Below are 18,706 nucleotides of genomic sequence, written 5' to 3'. Positions count from 1 at the left end.
CTACCAAACAAAAGTATGCCCCACAGTTTTCAGTTAAATGTATTTTAATGTAGCATTTTATTTTATTTTATGTAGAACTTAGTTAATAATTTTAAAACTTTAAACTTTACAACAATATTTTACCAGGTATTTTTGCTTCAAAATAATAAAACCAAAGAAATATTGGCAAAATGCTCATAATAACAGAAAACGTACATTTTTTTCTTCAAAATTAAGGTTATAAAACTGATAGACCCATCATTGAAGATCAAATTAGTTAAATGCCCCAAATCCTGAATTCATTGAAGTATTTCTCAAATAAATTATTCAAGCTCTCTACAGGGAAAATGTATTTATATTAAATGTAGTAGAAATGAAAGATAAGGACATGATTATTCTCTGAAAGTAAAAATTAAAAAAGTACTGGCTTGGAAGAAAATCCTAGAAGGGTAATGTTTTAATACTAAGTAGCTAAATAGTGTGGGAGTTGGGAGGGAGGTGATCATTTAGATGTGCTTTCCAACATTTCCCAACTAGTCAGGCTAAATTTATGTAGTTTCAAGGCAGGTCTTTAATTCTTTTAGAAGTTCTTTTAAGAAATATTGTGCTAGCAGTATTTTTGATGAAACAAAGGACTACATTTTGCAGAAAACATAAACATTAACTACTCTAAGCCAAAATCGAGAATTAAACTCTAAAGTATTAAACTTCTTTACAGAAGTTTCAAAAATTTCCTAACCAAATTATCTTATATTTTCCTCATGTTTATTCTTAAATTTTGTCTCTTCTTGCCTATATGTTTTCTATAAATAACAGATATGATAAAGACTATAAAGACAAATGAATAAGTATCAAATAAAAACTCTATTAATAGAAAACAGGTGTCATAATTTATTTTTATTTAAAAGACAAAATTAGGGACACATTACAATCAATGAAAACTTCAATTTAAATAAATACAGTGTATTAAACACATATGTATGGTTTTTTTTTATCCTGTGAAAAAACATGTATCTGTGTTATGAATTGTTTCACATTAAATAAGTAAAGGGAAGGTGTGTTATGGTTCCTTTGGTTCGTAAACAACTTTTCGCAGGTAATATTAGAGGCCAACAAGAAATGATAGTTGAAAGCAAGAATCACTAAAACATTGAAATAGAAAACAATGACCTCAATCTCATATTTTTTATTTTGGAGTATTGTACCTAAAGCTCTGGCTTTGATTGGTTATGTTTTAGTTTTCCTATGTATTTGTAACATTTCTTGATTATCACTTTAAAATATCTTATAAAATATGACAATATTTCTATGAGGATTGCCAGTTTTGTTCATTTGAACTCTGGTTAAAAAGTTTCATAGATGTCAAGTAGTCTTCCCAAGATGCACTTTCTCTCATGATTTGCCATAGCAGAAGGGTTGCAATATCCCTATGCATTGTATTGTGTGAGACTAGAAAAATGACTATGCATGCTGAAATCATGCAAAACAATCTTATTAATTAATAGGAAAATTTATAACTGTTTTACGGCCTTTAAAATATTTTGCCAAAATATTTAAAACTCTGTCAATTAAACATGTATAAGAAAGCAAAATAAATAAATAAATAAATAAAGCTGATCTTTACTTAGCACACTGTAATTGAATAAAGATAAATGAATGCTATTGTATACTGGTTCATTGAGAATTAAAGTGTTTTATCTCTTTGTAAAAAAGAAAAGAGTAGTTTGAATAGTGCTTGCCTTCTTGTGACAACATATGGAGCAAGCATTATTTTTATTGCTTGGAAAATTGTCATACTTCTTTTCATGTTTGGAGCAGCCTTCAATGTTTTATCTTTTTAAGCTTTCATTATCATGAAATAACTCTAAGTGTTCCTATAATGTGACATTTGTGCCAGCACCACTTCCTCTGTGACATTTTCATCCTTTTCATAATGATCACTTTCTTCATTTATGTAAGTTTTCCTTCACTAATTCCTCTAGTTATATATCTAGAGTATCTCTAAATGGAAAAAGTATGAAATGACTTTCTAGTGTGGGTTCATTTGGTTTAATTCATATATTACTTATATCATTATTTTTTCTCTCTATTTTAGTTATTTGAAAACTCTTTTTTATAAAATTACAAACATAATTAAATGACCTAAATCCAATTTATGTATACCTTTCTACCTATTGTTATTGATTAATTAAGAGAACATGTAATACCTTTAGGAGTATATATTATGACTAGTTCTGTAATTAAAAGAGTTGAATTATAAAACTATTTTTACTATCTGACAGTTTTGTCTCTATAAAGAATGTAATTTAAAATACCAAATAAGTAAAATACTAATAAGAATAACAACTAATACATATATAATGCTTACCAGATGCCCTGAACCATTATAAAAATTTTATGTACATTAAGTCATTGTTTTTTATAAAAACTCTAGAAGACTAGTATAATATTAGCCAGAGCTGACAGATGAAGAATGCTAAAGAGAGAGGCTAAGTAATTTGCCTAAGGTAACACAATTAATAAGTGGCAGAGTCAAGATTTGAACCCATACTATCTGGTTTCAAAATCAAGACTCTTAAACTTGTGTTCATAAACGTAATCTAAATCTGCACCTTGACCCCCACTGCTGGCATTTTAACCAGCTACATCTATGTCCCGCTGTCTTTCGTGTTTAGAGCACTTCAGGGCCACAAACTGAGTACAACACATCTAGTGCTGAGCAAAGGACTGATTCACTGCTGAGCAAAAATATCAAAAACACAAATGAACTAATATTACTCAAAGAAAAGTGAAATCAATAAGTAAAAATGGACCATTGATTTTATGGGTCATTGTTTGATGGAGGAGGCTTTTTTTTTTTTTTTTTTTTTTGGTTCTTAATCAGATTTGAAGTGCTTTGGTATATCAGAGAGTTATAGTGACTCTCTACCACTCTTAGAAGTTTCTGTTTTCATTTTGCATCCAGCAGTTGACTTTTAAAGCTTATTTCCCATTGCTCAGTTTATTAATATTGAATCTTTCATATATTCTCACCCAATTAGGGTTGACAGATTTAGCTAAAACCAAACAACCAACCAAAAAATATGCTCAATTAAATTTTCATTTCAGAAAAATGCATAAGTATATACTTACATATTGTATAAGTATATTGCATAATTGTGTCCCATGCTGTATTCAGAACATATTTACAATAATTACTTGTTTACCTAAAATTCAAATTTAACAGGATGTTCTATATTTTACCTGGAAACTGTATTCCTCAATCTCACAAAAATTTGTTGGAGAGGGGATCAAGTGAAAAGTCATTCTGAATCTAAATGTGGAAGACAATGTCTTTGGTTTATTTTGAACACCTAATTTAAAAAACAAGCATCGCTGAATCATTTTACCTCTTCAAGCCCTTGTCGCCCTGGTAAAATGGAATCATGAGATGCTCCCCTAACTCTGGCAATTGAAAGAAATGAAGACGTATTTTTAAAAGATATTTAAAATTCGAGAGTTAAGACATGAGAGTTCTTATGTTTCAATTCATTTCATATATACACTTTCACTCTATCTGATGTAATTTATCATTGCACACATTTTAGTATAGGCGATGATCTTTTGCCAAGTGATGCTTACTTTATCCATGAAATCAGCAGTGACTAATGAGCATTAACTGATGAGAGTTAAAGCAATGACTGCTCTCATTCAGTAGTGGTGACCATTAGTAAATATCCTATAATAATTACCATTATTACCGTTTTTAAAGAGCTTGGTATAAACGTATTTTTTTTCAAATTCTGTCCTCAAACAGGAGAATATATCTTAATGTATTCCTGAAAAAATGTGATGTTAGGTTTTTCTGACAGTTAAAAAAATATAACCACACAATCAGTGAAAAAATCTATACCAGCAAAGATATACTAATTGTCAAATTACTGGAGATTATAGTATGCTTGATAAAGAATGATTTTCTGACTATGAAATACATTTTTAGTTATTAAAGTGATTTCTGGCTTTTACCCTATTGTTATTAAATCATGAAAATTGTTTTGCCAGATATCCACACACAGTGGCAAATGAAAATTCCACAGGAAGTAATCTTTGAATTAAGACACTGTCAATATGATCCAAGTTTCATCTAAAGGTCTAGGAATTTCTTTTTAAACTGTGATAAATGGAAACCACAAGTCTTTTAGAACATTTGAACTAGTTAAAAACTATCAATGAGAGAAATAAATTTATTCTATGATGTTAACTACAGTCATCATATTTTTATTAATTTTTTCACCAATCATGTGTTAAGACAGTCTTTACTCAAAGTTATCCAACTTTGACAATAAAAGTGTTCCTACTTTTCCCTCTATTTTTTCTAATTACTATATGACCAAAAAAAGTCATTTCCTTTTTAAAAATGTTGAAATTTAGTGTATTTCTCTAAAAGTACCTGCAAAGCTTAGAAATAATCTTCTACATCAACTTATTGGTTGAGATATGCTGAACAGTTTCCAATGTAGTAAACCCGGATAATTAACTTCATAGAAATTTATCTGCAATATTGTTACACTATGTATACATCAGTTTAGGTTGCTCAGCTTTTGATTAGTAGTAAATAAATGCAAATATGGTTGGTTCAAGTTGACCACATCTAGTTCTGATGGTCACGGCCTTAGAAATAAAAAATATAAAATACACACATGTATAAACAGAAGCACAATCATGTGATGTCTAGGATAGAAAAATGAGTAAAGAATATCTATGTTTTAAGAACAAAGAGCATAAGAGATAGACCTGGAATATTATGGATAAGTAAATAAAACACATGCCCTTAAAAAGGCAGTGGATGAAAATCCTTTGAATATTTTTTCCTTAATATTATGCACAATGTTATTTATTCTTAAATTGCTTTTGTGGCCACATAATGAGATGTGAGAACCACAGGTTGGAGAAAAAAACATGGGTCACTGAGAAATAAATAGCAAGAAAGACAAGCAGCTCTAAAGAGCTACCCAATTCCTATCTGACAAGAAGAAATCCTAGTTACAAAGTCACTAAGTTTTAAGTGTTTTTCAATTTTTTCAGTAGAGCCTATTATTAGAGTCACTTTTTATTTTTTCTGCAAAATTAAGTATATTTCAAAAGTAGTAGAAGGAAAATATAACTAGTTTATCTTAGAATCATATTTTAAAATTCTTCCCTTCAAACATTTGTGCTATTATTGCCATACATTTTATTTTTACATGCATAAGAAGCCCCACATGATGTTATCATTTTTGTTTTAGCTAACCAATTACTTTTAATAGTGAGTAAAAATAAAAAAAAATTGTCTATTTTTTCATTTCCTGATTTCTCCATTACTTTGTACAGATTCAAACTTTTGTTTGGCATCATTGTCCTTCTCTCTAAAGAAATTTAACATTTTTGTGCTATATGAATTCCAGCTACAAACTTTCCCAGATTTTTTTTTTTTGTCTAAAAACATTTGGCTTTCATTTTTTTTTTTAATACCGTTTTTCTAAGTATAGAATTCTGGGTTGACAGTTTCTCCTTGCTTTAGTTACTTTAAAGATCTCATATCATTATCTTAAGGCCTGTGAAGTTTCTAACAAGAAATCTGATGTAATTCTTATCCTTGTTCTTTTGAATGAAAAATGTGTGTTTCTCTTCACCTTTCTTTTGCCTTTAAAGACCTTTATCTCTGATTTTCTGCAGTTTGGCTGCAATATGTCTGTTTATAGTGTCAGGTTTTTTTGTTTTTTTGTTTTTCTTTTGTTTTTTTTTTTCACTATTCATTCTACTTTTGTTATACTTAGCTTCTCAAATCTGTGCTTTGATGTCGTTCATTGCTTTTTGCAAAATTCTCACTATCTTTTGTTCTAATATTACTTCTGCTCTTTTTGTTCTCTCTCTTTTTTTTTTCTTTTATAGATTCCAGTAACACATTTATTAGACTATTTGAAATTTTCTCATAGTTTTGGATTCTCTTGTCTTTTTTTTTTTTTTTTTTGCTGTATTGATATTCTTTTGCTTGTTTCTTTTGTCACTCTTTTTTCTTTGTATGTTTTAGTTTTCAGCAATTTCTATTTACCTATCTCCAAGTCTACCAATTCTCTCTCAGTTGTGTTAAGTCTACTAGAGAAGCCACTGAAAGAATCTTCATTACTTATAAGAATTGCATTTTATATTTCGGAATTTTCATTTGGCTCTTTTTATAGTTTCACTCTTTCTAATGAAATCACCCAAATGTTTACGTATGTTGTTTACCTTTTCCATTAAATTTCTAAACATATATAGTACTTATTTAAAATTTCCTGTTTAATAGTTCCAGAATATAGCTGGATATCTATCTCTAAGTCTGGTTTAGTTGACTGCTCATGTCTTACTTTTTGCATGAGCTTTTCTTTCTTTTTTTTTTTCCTTAGTTAAAGTTAACATTGTTGGAGAAATAGTAGACACTGAAATCAAGATTATTTATGTCTGGAAGTAAGCCAGCTCCTTTTGTCATTCAGCATTGTATCAGCCTGATAAGTAATTGAGTGGGTTTGAGTTTCCTTCCCTAAATTTTCACCTTCAGGGCACCATAGTCTTTAAGTTCTTCTAGCCATGGGATACTGCTGCTTTTGTTCCAAATGGTATTTCAGTTGCCAAAGGATGTTTTTTAGTCTGCACTTAATCATTCAGTCATTTCTGCTTGCTTGCGTCATGGACGGGGCTTTTCTCTACGATCGTCTCCCTCCCCCAGAACTAGACTTCTGTTGCTTCTAAGCCTGTGATTGGAAGTAGGGGATTTTTCTTCTGTCCTAATGTAGCAACTGCTAAGGCTTTTCTTGACCACTGTATTTAAAATACCATCACTCATCTAAGTTAATCCCTTCCAATAGCTCTCTAAGTTTAATTTTTCTTCTTTCTATAATACTCTTAAATATAGTTTATTGGCTTTTACACACTTCCCCAGATTTTTGTCTTTTTTTTTTTCTTTTGCCAGAGCTTGAAATGTCCAGAGCTTAAAATGTTCCCACCTGGTACAGACTAGGTACTCCAAAACCTTTATTGAATTATTTAACAGAGGCTGCAGTCATTTGAAAACACAATGGGTTTTTATCCATAAAGACTAACTTTTTCACTCATTATAATAACAATATAGACTGAAAAACTAGACAGTTAAAATTTAGCTTTTACTTTTTCCACCTAATCGTTAAGGAGTCATTGATTTTCTCTGAATACCATGAGCTTACTCTAATAGGAAAAAGCCTAATAATAGTGGTTTAACTCATATACAGTTAAAAGAAAATGTAATCTCCTTAATAACCAGCATAAGGTTTCTTCAGGAAGAATTATATTTCATAAAACAATATTTTGTAAAGTAGTTGTTTCAGAAGGTACAGTTTATCATACTTTCCTTCCTTTTTAGGATATGGTATTATAATTACTAAAGCTACAAGAGAATATCGAAGAAACTTGGGTAGCAGTTATAGTAGAGAGAAGAGAGAGGAAGCAAACAAAAGGTGGAAGTTGAAGTTCATTAGATGTAACCAATTTCCAGGATCCTCAACCTTCTCAGCACATGGTGCTGGAATCATATACGCTCTTTGTGAGAGACATCCTTGATAGTGGTCAAGGTGTGAGAGATTGAGGTGGTAGAATGGCGTGGAAGATGAAGAAGAGTTGATATGTTAAGGAGACAAGAACATCTGTGGAGTAACATTAAACTAATGTAATGAAAGGCTGGAAGACCACTGAAAATTAGCAAACATCTGTCAAAATTCTATAGATCCTTGAATGTGGTTTTATATGCAATTTCAACAATGTCTCAAGTGGCAGTGAGCACCTCAACTGACGTTTGTCTTATGATTATGCAGGAAATAGAGGCCAAAGGAGCTGGGAAGCTACAACTTAATCTCATATCAGCAGCAATTATAGTAAAAAAGAATGTAGATTTGTGAAGGGCAAATTCATTTTCCATTGCTTAATAGTGCTTTTAAAAAAATAAATCTCAGGGACCTACCTTCTGATTCCCTAACATAATTTGTCTGAAGTGGAGTGTAGAGATTGTGACTCTTCTTGAGAAAAAACAATATATAATCTGTGCTGTAGAAATTATCCCTGATCCTTCATGGAGTATAGAAGTGTGAAATTTAATATATTTTAGTAAAGAATATCAAGTAATGGTCAGTCTATCATCTTGAATTCCCTTCCTAAAGTATGATGGTTTTGGTGATGATGATTCTTTGACAGAATGCTCACTACTAAAGTCAAGTCAATTTTGAAAGTGCTCCTTCTGGTAAATGCTGATACAGAGTCAGTTCCCTTAGTGATAATCAAGTTGGGGCAATTCATATTGAAAAAGTGTACTTCGTGTTTCTATTTAATTTTCAAAATTAAGGTTTGTGTACTATAAATATGAATAGTGAATCACCTGAGGGTAGAACAGAAATTACTCTTAAATGAATATTATGTTGCAAATACACACACACACACACACACACACACACACACACACACACACACATACATAGCTTCATAATCAGAGACTTATCTCTTTTTTACTATATTTATACTAAATTTATAGGTATAATTTCTCATTACTATGGGTTTCAGAAGAGCATTAACTTCTTGCAGGCTGTTATTCAGTAATATCAGGAAAGCAAATCATTCTCAGTTAAATTTCCAGTAGAGGTAATCCTCCATCATTTATCTGACTGGTAAATTGGAAAGGAAAAAATCCTATAACCTAACAGCATGAAGATTAAGTATAATGAAAATTTGCCAGACATTTGTATAAAATGACAAATGTTGGTTTTCAGATGCTTGGTTCCCATTAACTTTAATATAAATTACTTAAGACAAATTGCAACATTTGGCATGTTTATCACTACAAATTGAGGAGTTTGTTGTGTCCTTACTCTGGAATATTTCATATACTTCGAGTAGGACAAAAAGAGATTCTTTCCTGTTTACTCAATAAATTTTCCATTTCTAAAAGCTGAATGTCAGTTTTCTTTTTAATACTTAACTGTACAGGCTATTTATGAATCATTTTATTTTCAAGTCTGAGTTTTGGAAGTTAAAAACTTATTATTTTATGCCCAGTTTAATTTTCATTTGGCAAAAGGAGTAAATAAATCTTAAAAATAAGTTAATAACAAATTATGTTCAATCATCTGTCAAGTAAAAATTGAAATCTATTATATCTTCATATATTCAACAATTATACTTTCACATGCTAGAAAGTATTCTTATGTTCATATATTATCAGAACATGTAAGTAGAAACAGTCAAATATTTCAGTTGACATACATTTGAAACAAAACAATATTTATATTAAGAATCATGCAGGTGGCCCTTTTGTTTTTCTTGCAGGTAGCTCTTTTAAGTAAATTTCTTAAGTTATTTATTAAATTATGGTAACCTGAGGCTTTTGTAATATAAAACACAAAGCAAAGTCTTGTTTAAACACTGTAAAGTAAAATTGTAATAATTTTTATCTTCTGAGGTCTGGACAATTCTATTTAATTACTCATAAAATTTTAATTAAGGACTTTTAATGGTCACACAATCTTATAGAATACTTATATATTCATACATTCAAATAGATAATAGAATACAAATATATATAAACATCCAAGTTGATAACAGTTTTTATATTGAATACAATCACTATTTACTAAGAAACTCAATGATTCAAAGTACTTTCTGAGCTGGACTTTTCTAGAATATCTGATTTCATCATTCTGGTTATACACTCTTTTCTTGCTTGCATGCCACTATGCTCTATATTCCCAAATTGTCTACGGTAAAATTATGTTTTTTGGTTAGGATTGTTAATACTGCTCTTGATTTCCTAATACACGCATGTCTTAATATATTTCTTATTTACTTCAAAGATTCCCCCTTTTATTTCTAAAGCTTTAAATACCCACTCTCTTTGAAAATTCAGCACAAATCTGTGTATTTAATCAATTACTGAAAAACTCCTGCTATAGAGCCTTTCCATCCAAATGTCTTTTTTTTTTAGTGGTTATATGGTGAGTGTGAAAAAAGGTATATATGCTTTGGGAATTAAAAAATGAGATTGAGATGCTCATTTAAAAAGTGTCCTCAGCATCACTGATTATTAATGGTACCACTTGCTCAATTTATCAAGAACATTGTATGGCTTGAGTAGATTAAACTTGTTACTTTAAGCCAATTAAGATCATGTGTATTTGAACTACATCTTTATGTAGGGATGTAAACTATATATCTTACACACTTGATCCTCATGAGAAATAGCCAGTAACTAGAAGCCATGATGACTGACTATATACCCAGCCATCTCTTCAAAATTTATTTTTTATATCCTGAAGCATAAAAAACAAGAAAACCTGAGTTTAGTAAATTATAGCTTTGGTAAAAGATATAGCAACTCAAATCCAACAAAACTGTGCATTCCAAAGAGAAAAAGTGTGAGAAGCATATTTAAGCTTTGTGTTCAAAGTGAGCAGTGCTAAAGTTGAAAATACATAAAAAACACTTATACGTCACAAGCTATAGAAATTCCTGTTGAGGAGAGCCAATTTCATAGTAGAGACTTAGAGTTAAGAAAGTTTTAAAAATAAAGAATTTTTTAAAGGCAAAATGTATATTTTATTCTCAATTTCCCATCTGTCATAATGTTGCCAGCACGCCACAATGCCAAGAATGTCAAGAGGATAGGCATAGTCTTAACTCCTTTAGGAAAGATGCCATTTCTTTGTATTTTGTACCAATACATATCTAATTATATAACAGAAGCCAGTGGGAAAATAAGATGTTCCTTACAGCTAATTTTTCTTGAAAACCTCCGTTCATTGAAGGAAGAGATTAAAAAGCCGAACTGAGTTAAAGCTTACAGATGTGCTTGCAGGTAGTAGCAGTAACCCTGTAAAATGGCAGCATCTACAAGAAACCACAGTTTGAAAGGCAGAGCTGGTCACATAATTGCACATTTACCTGCTACTTACTTTCACATGTGATGTAAGTACCCCTAACAGCAGCAGTGCCAACAGATCTTCAAACATAAAGGATCCTCATTGCAATTGTGAGAGTCAAGCAGCTTGGTCCCTTTTCATGTTGGAAACCAGCATATTTCAGCTCTGCCATATTTGTAGGGGTTTTGGTGTCTATTCAGAATCCCTTTAAAGGCACCGAGAGTTTTTGTTTCTTCATCCATTACAGTTCTCCCATCAAACAAACCTATGGAGCTCAAGCCCAAAGGAATCTGAGCCCTTATATAAAGATTAACGTGTGCTCATCTAGAAAGTGGAACTTCGAGGCAGTCTTTGAAATAGTCATCCAGGAGTTATTACATGCTGACACTAGTGCCCTGGAGGGACAAGCTCAGGAGGAAATGCTGCTGGTGTTGATTGTTTTACAAGTGACACTGAGCTCTGATTTGAATGAGGCAGAGGTCAAGTATCAACCTGCTCTAGGCATGTCAGACTTGCAGCCATGAACCTTTCACAATGACCTTCAACAAAATGGTGAAGTCGGCTTTTTGATCCCTCCGCAGTGCTTTGCTAGCACACATTGTGTTACAGAAGAAGATCATCCAAATGTCGATAGGAATGATGGACTCACTAGGGAACCCCTAACCCCCACTTTCATTTAACAGGTATTGCAGAACCATTTTACAGTGTGTTCCACAACAAAAGCCCTCCAACTGGTAAAGATGTATTCCAGGGCAAATAGCTCAGAAGGGCGGGAGACTTGACACCATTAAAATATACTGAAAACATTTTTTTTTTTGTAGTCTACAAGGTTGTCAGATAAAAGAATTTGAGTTAAAACTCCATTAAGGCAGAGCTTGGGAACAGCATTAGCTGAGAGAACCGTTTAGATGCTGTGATCTGCAATAGTACAGCCAAGTTCAATTTGAGCAGAAGAAATGGGCTCTCTGCAGGGTGAGCCAGCCACAAGCTGGGCTGAGTTCTAGCAAAAGCAAAAGGCTTGGCTGAAGCATGGGTTTAATGTATAAAGTGGGTGTGCTGATCAGAAATGGAACTGTTTAGCCAGCTCATTCATTCTTCAGCAGAATAATAGTCTTGGAGGAAGCATTACTTCAATTTGTAATGGAACTGAAAGGATTAGTGTTTTCTGTGATTTAATGCTGGTGAAGTCTATTCTCTCTCTTCTTTCCCCCTCATCCTGATTCTGATGGTCCTCATTGGGAATAAGTGATACTTAAAAAAATAATTCCACACGTAATTTATTATGATTATGGATTTTTTAGCACTTGTGATATGGTCAATTTTATGCTAGAGGACTATAAGTCACTAAAGGAATGAATGAGTGAATAAAAGCTTCCCAAATGCCCTATTGTTGCTGGTCACCTCACCTGCCCTAAATCTCAAAGACTGACCCAAAAGATGAGACATGTAGCCTCCCAGAGTAACTAATGTTTGTTCTCCCCCAGTGGCATCCAGAGAAGGCTATTCTCACGTAACAAGTGCTAAATCAATAAGCTCTAACTCATACTTACAGTTCTTATTGTCCCATTTTATGAATCTCCTTATCAGCTGTGTTCTTAAATTAGACAAAGCTATAGCTAGTTTTTCTATTGTGCTCCCACAAGAACACCCCATGTACCCTTCACTATTCCATTAATGCTTTCCTCAATGTGCTATAATTATGTGTTTCTTCTTTTCACTGTGATGAAAGTATTCAGAGGTAACATATTGTTTATATTTGTATCCCCATCAACTAACATTTTGCCTCTGACATAGAAGGTACCCAAGAAGTAGCTGTTGAGTGAAAGTTGAAAGACAAATCTAAACTCAAATAGATATTAGTTTGTCTGTCTGAGAACTGTGAATTTCAGAGCATTTATTTTGTTTTATTTATTTATTTTTGCTCGTTGATGACAGCTACAATGGGTAGCACTAATTAATTAATCAATATAGATTTATTACTGTGTATACTCTATAGAGACTAACAGGCTGAGCCTCAGGTGCAGGGCAATGACTTGGAAGATTTCTTCCTGCTCTCATATTAACCCATCATCTTTGTTATTTAAAAAAGGAGGCTAATAAATTATAATAGCAATGACAGGCAGCTCTGCTCACTGCTAATCATGTCATAAGTTGTTACATCTTAGGCACATTAATAAAGAACTCCATAGTTTTCAAATTTTATAAAATATAAATCAACACATGCTGTCTTTTCTTTTATCTGTTATTTTCTACAAACAGAACTGTTTTTGCTGTGGAAGAGAATGTGATTTGAGTGACTCCAAAACAAAATCTAGTATTAGAATAGCTCCCTCAACCGACCCTGTCTCAAACCACCACCTGAATATTCATCTGGGATTAGGGAAATGAAGTTTAAGTGCAAGTGATATAGGAAAAAACTAATTATATGAGACATTATCAGTCCTTAGTATCTAAGCTTGAATTAGAAACAAAGACACGTGGGTTGAAAGCAATGTTAGAGATGACAAAACTGCTTTACAGAGAAGTTGTCTTTTTTTTTTTTTCATTCATACAATATTGAGGGAAAGATAAGACTAGATTCCAAGTATATTGGTTCCTAATACAAAAATTTCACCAATCCAAACTAAGCACAAAGTAGATTAAGAAAATGTGCATGGAATGTAGAATCAGAATGGCTTAACTTCTCATTCCGGGTAGCTTGGCTTACTTACTCCCTGTATGATATGAAATTTCTGAGCCATAATTTTTCTTTTTTCTTTTTTTTGTCTTTTTTTTATACCAGTTTATTTATTTTTTTCACATTATATATACATAATTTTTTATTAACATTTTATTTTTTTATTTTCTTTCTCCTCCTTCCCCTCTCCCTTCTGGTAACCACTAGTTCATTGTCCATGTCCATAAGTCTCTGTTTGTTTGTCTTGTTCATTTGTTGCTTTTAGGTTTATATCCCACATATAAGTGATATCATGTGATTTTCATCCTTTTCTGTCTGGCTTATTTCACTTAGTATCATTATTTCAAGGTCCACCCATGTTGTTGCAAATGGCTATATTTCATCTCTTCTTCTAGCTAATTTTCCATTTTATATATGTACCACAGCTTCTTTAAACAATCATCTATTGTAGGACACTTTGGTTGCTTCTATGTCCTGGCCACTGTGAATAACGCTGCTATGAACATCGGTGTGCAAATATCTTTTTGGATATGAGTTTTCAAGTCTTTGGGGTAAATATCCAGTAGAGGGATTGCTGGATCATATGGTAGGTCAATTCTTAGTTTTTTGAGGAAACTGCATACTGCTTTCCATAGTAATTGTAACAGTTTGCAGTCCTACCAGCAGTCTATGAGGTTTCCTATTTATCCACATCCTCTCCAACATTTGTTATTACTTGTCTTGTTGAATACAGCCATTCTAACCAGTGTGAGATGGTATCTCATTGTGGTTTTGATTTGCATTTCCAAATAGCTAGCAATGTTGAGCATCTTTTCATATATTTGTTGGCCATTTGTCTGTCCTCTAGGAAGAAATGTCTGTTCAGGTCCTCTGCCCATTTTTTGATTGAATTGTTTGGTTTTTTTTTCTTGTTGTTGCTGTTATTGAGTCACATGAGTTCTTTGTATATTTTGGATATTAGGCCTTTATCAGAGGTGTTGCTTGCAAATATATTTTCCCATTTGGATGGTTATCTCTTTACCTTGTTGATGGTTTCTTTTGTTGAGCAGAAGCTTTTTAGTTTGATGTAGTCCCATTTATTTATTTTTTGAGTCATAGTTTTTCATTGGTACCATGAAGATATAATTGACTTCAAAATCTTTGTAACTATTAAATGAAATAATTTATATGTAGGCAGTTTTTAAATGGAAAAGCACTACAAAATATATAGCATATATCATTTCTAAAGCAAAGTCATATAAAACTCAATTGTTCCCTTTCCAATGAATGCTTTCAATGTTGTTTTCTCTCTACCAATATCGCATTATATTTATTTATTTTAGAAATTTCTTCATAAACATGAATTCCTCTGACTTGGCAAAGTTATTTAACAGTACTGAACTCCAAATACACTTTCTGTCAAAAATGAATCATATTTTCCACCTCTCAGGTTTTTGTAAAAATTAAATAATATATGTTAAAAAAAATACCTACCATGGTGCCTAGTACATAGCAAGGGCCAAATCATTTTTTTCTCTTCCTATTCCTATTCCCTTCCTTTTATTTTTACATATATAATTGTTGATTTTGGTAGTGATGGTGTCCTCAGATTCTCGCTGACTTCCCAGAGTGATTGTGTGTATCTCAGGAAAGGAAACATTTTTTCCCATTTCATGGGTACTTATAGTCTAGAGTTAGACTCCACATATAGTAAGTAGAAATCAACCAGAAGTGCCTTAAGTAGTAAAGAAATGTCAGTGGGAAGGGTTACTGTGGAAGGAGTACAGCCAGGGTAGTATCTGAACTCTCTAGATGATTAAAGATGAACATTAATTTGAAGGAGATTTAAAAAAATAATAAACTAGGGAACTGATAAAGATAATCTCAACCTCATCTAATTTATATTTTGACCTAAGTATTGTGCTGCCTATAAATATGACTTCACTCTAGAAAACAGACCAAACTCAACATCCTACAAGCTATTCCAATTGGGTGCCCACACAGATGTAAAATGGGGACTTATATGAGTCAGGTAAGATGCACAAGCTGATGAAAGTAAAAATAAACCAACCATGAAATCTCAGTGACTTGACAAAATATGTTTGTATCTTTCTTATATATAGTCCAATTTTAATAATTTTGGTTGATCAGCTTTGCACAAAGTTGTGACTCAGAGACCCGGACCCTTGCCATTATGTGTCACTGCTCTCTCTAACAGGAAAGAGCACAATGAATGAAGGATCACCTTGGAGTTTTTAAATTCAGACTTGTGGGTACTGGACATTATGTGGAGATTGCTAGTCACATGATCCACTCAGAGCAAGGGAGCTGGGAAATGTCTTCCTGTGAGTCTGCTAGGACACTGAAATTATGTAGAAAAATATGTACATTGTGTCTGCCAGAAACTGCCCTTTCTGTAACCCAAAATTCTTTCACGGTAACTAAGTAACACCACCTAATCGTCAAAGTTCAGAGAAATGTGATTTTTCAATGTAGTCAGGAAAAATAGAAACTAATGAACATATAGTACACTGTATCTGCTAGAAAGGGGAAAGAAACCCCTTTCTGAGACAATAACTACTTATAAAGAGAATTCCAGAAAAAAGCATAAGTAAGTAAATACACCTTTGCCAGCTTCAAAGGAGGGGTTACATTGGAACAGGCAACCAGCAGTGTTTGATAATAAAAAGTAATGTTAAATTATTTGGTGGTACTCCTGAACAAACTATCATTTATTCCTGCTACATTTGATGTACAATATTTTATTTGCTTAGAATGTTCTTCCTTACTTGGCTGACAACATATTCCTAATCACCCTTCAAAATCTAGTTCAACTACAAATATCTCTATTAAGAGTCACTAATATTCTTCTTTCTCAAAATACAGAGAATCTACCAATCCCTCACCACTTCACATCATACTGCATTTTATTTCTTTGTTTGGTTGTCCATTTCTTGTAGTAAGCTTTGAGAAAACAAATTAAATAAAGGCTTCTTCCTTCTTTGAAACTTCAGAATTAGCACAGGGCAGGCATGTAACAGATGTACAATAGCTATTTCTCTTTCGAATTGTAAGTTTAGTAGCCAGACTATTCACCAAATTTTCATTTTAAACCATTGGTGCAAACAAACTTACGAGAATGTTTTATAAAAGGATTATAAATAACATATTTTCTAGAAAGAAATCTCTGCCACAAGAATTAAGATGATTAGATGATATATGCTTTTCATGTATAGACTGAGAAGAAAAGAGTATTGTAGTATGAAATAAGTAGTTGGAAGATTAGCACTTGACTATGCTAAGGTAAATTTAGAAAATATCATTTTCAGTTGAATTGTAAATTTATCTACCACATCTACTAAAGCAGAAAGGACAAAAATATTCATTGTGACACATTCCATAAGCTTATTTAATATGACACATTATAATTTGTGACAAAATGCTTCTTTTGAATTTTGAACTATTTGTCCTCAGATGATTAGTTGTTTAGATTTATTTCTTATCTTAAACCTTTTAGATAATACTTAAAATTCCTGACATCTTCAAATTGTGTTTGTAACTTCCTAAGAATTAATAGCCTACTGAAAAAACTGGTAGATTAGAAATACAACATTTCTAATTATCCAGTTTGATACTGTGCAGGTTATGAGAAATTGCTCTTTTTAAATAATTATGATTATTTAATCTGTTTTAGTTAAAAATACTGACATTTTCTTTAAAAAACATTAGTGTTTACATTTTTATTGTACTAAAATATCACCCACACTGTGTAAATTCTGAATATTGGATAGGTATTTGGAATGATTTGAAGATAAGGAAAGAAGATTTCATGATTTTCTGCTGGAGACAGAAAGCAGTAACAAATTTGCTAGTTATAGGTATAGTGTCTTTCACTCATTTCCAAAAGGCAACTGTAAAACAACTAAGTCATTTCCCATTGCTCTGTCTTCTCTCAGATTCTTATACTGGGGCCATAGAGTCTCCCAAATGAAAGATTGTTGGCATCAGTTCTTGAATAAGATCTCCCTACAAAGGAAACATACAAACAAAAATTAAACTGAGAACATGATACTTTGATCTGGTTATTTAGAGAATGCTGGCTATTTTAACAGAATATGCTGCTATTTATTCTTATGTTGTGATGTTAAATACAGACAATTTCATTGCAGTTTTCTGTGATAAACAAGTAAGATCTATACATATCCCTGATCCTCACCCATCCTAGAACTTAATCACAACCCTAAATCTTGTTTCAGCCTCTCTTGTATTCCTCTTGGCTTCCTCACTCGCTAAAAATCATTCTTTCATAGACTTATCTAACACTGCTCCCAGAACAAAAGAACCATTTAACATCTTTCCAGAACAAAAACCCATTTCCTTAGGAATGGCTTCTGGTTCTCGTATTCTTCCTGAGTCAGTTATTCACATCTGTCCCTCGCCTTCTGGAACCAATGACTTCTGTTATATAAGCTCTTTGCCTGAATATTATTAGTCTGTCCTTGAACCTGAGTCCCATGACAACACTCATAGTCTTCAATCATAGACCTTCCAAAAAATGAATAAGAATCTTCCTGCCTTTTAAATTTCTTAAGGATTTATAATTTTTAGGCTCATCTACCTGTTGAAAAATGTAATAACTGTCATTTTATTCATGGTGATTATTTTCTTAGAATATATTTGTAGAAATTAATTGTACAGTCAAATATACAAAATTTTAGGACTTATACATACATATTGGATAGTTATAATCAAGAAAGGTTGTGTTCACCTATTCATCTATATTTTTACCCCACTTTTATTTTTATGAGTTTGCCATTTGAACGCATCTCTGCAATACTGGATATTACTTTTCTAAGGACATAGATATATCACCAAGAATAGTACTGAGCACGGTAAGTGCACAACAAAGCTCTGCTGAATAGACAGTGAATGCATCATTCTCAATATGTTAATTTTGTAATTAAAGTCAACTTAATTAATAAAGGACTAAGCAAAGTGTAGGCTGTTACCAAATGTGTTTGCAGTTCATAAACACATCCTTGCTCTCATACAATAATAACTCAGGCTTATTTTTCAATATTAACAATTGCCTGCTAGTCAGTCATTTGATTAGATTCTCTCTTTATATTACTATCCAAAA

Source organism: Pteropus alecto, unplaced genomic scaffold (assembly GCF_000325575.1).
Source record: "Pteropus alecto unplaced genomic scaffold, ASM32557v1 scaffold7, whole genome shotgun sequence".
NCBI lineage: Eukaryota > Metazoa > Chordata > Mammalia > Chiroptera > Pteropodidae > Pteropus > Pteropus alecto.
The sequence above is the reverse complement of the archived record's forward strand: the minus strand, read 5'-3'. Positions refer to the sequence as shown.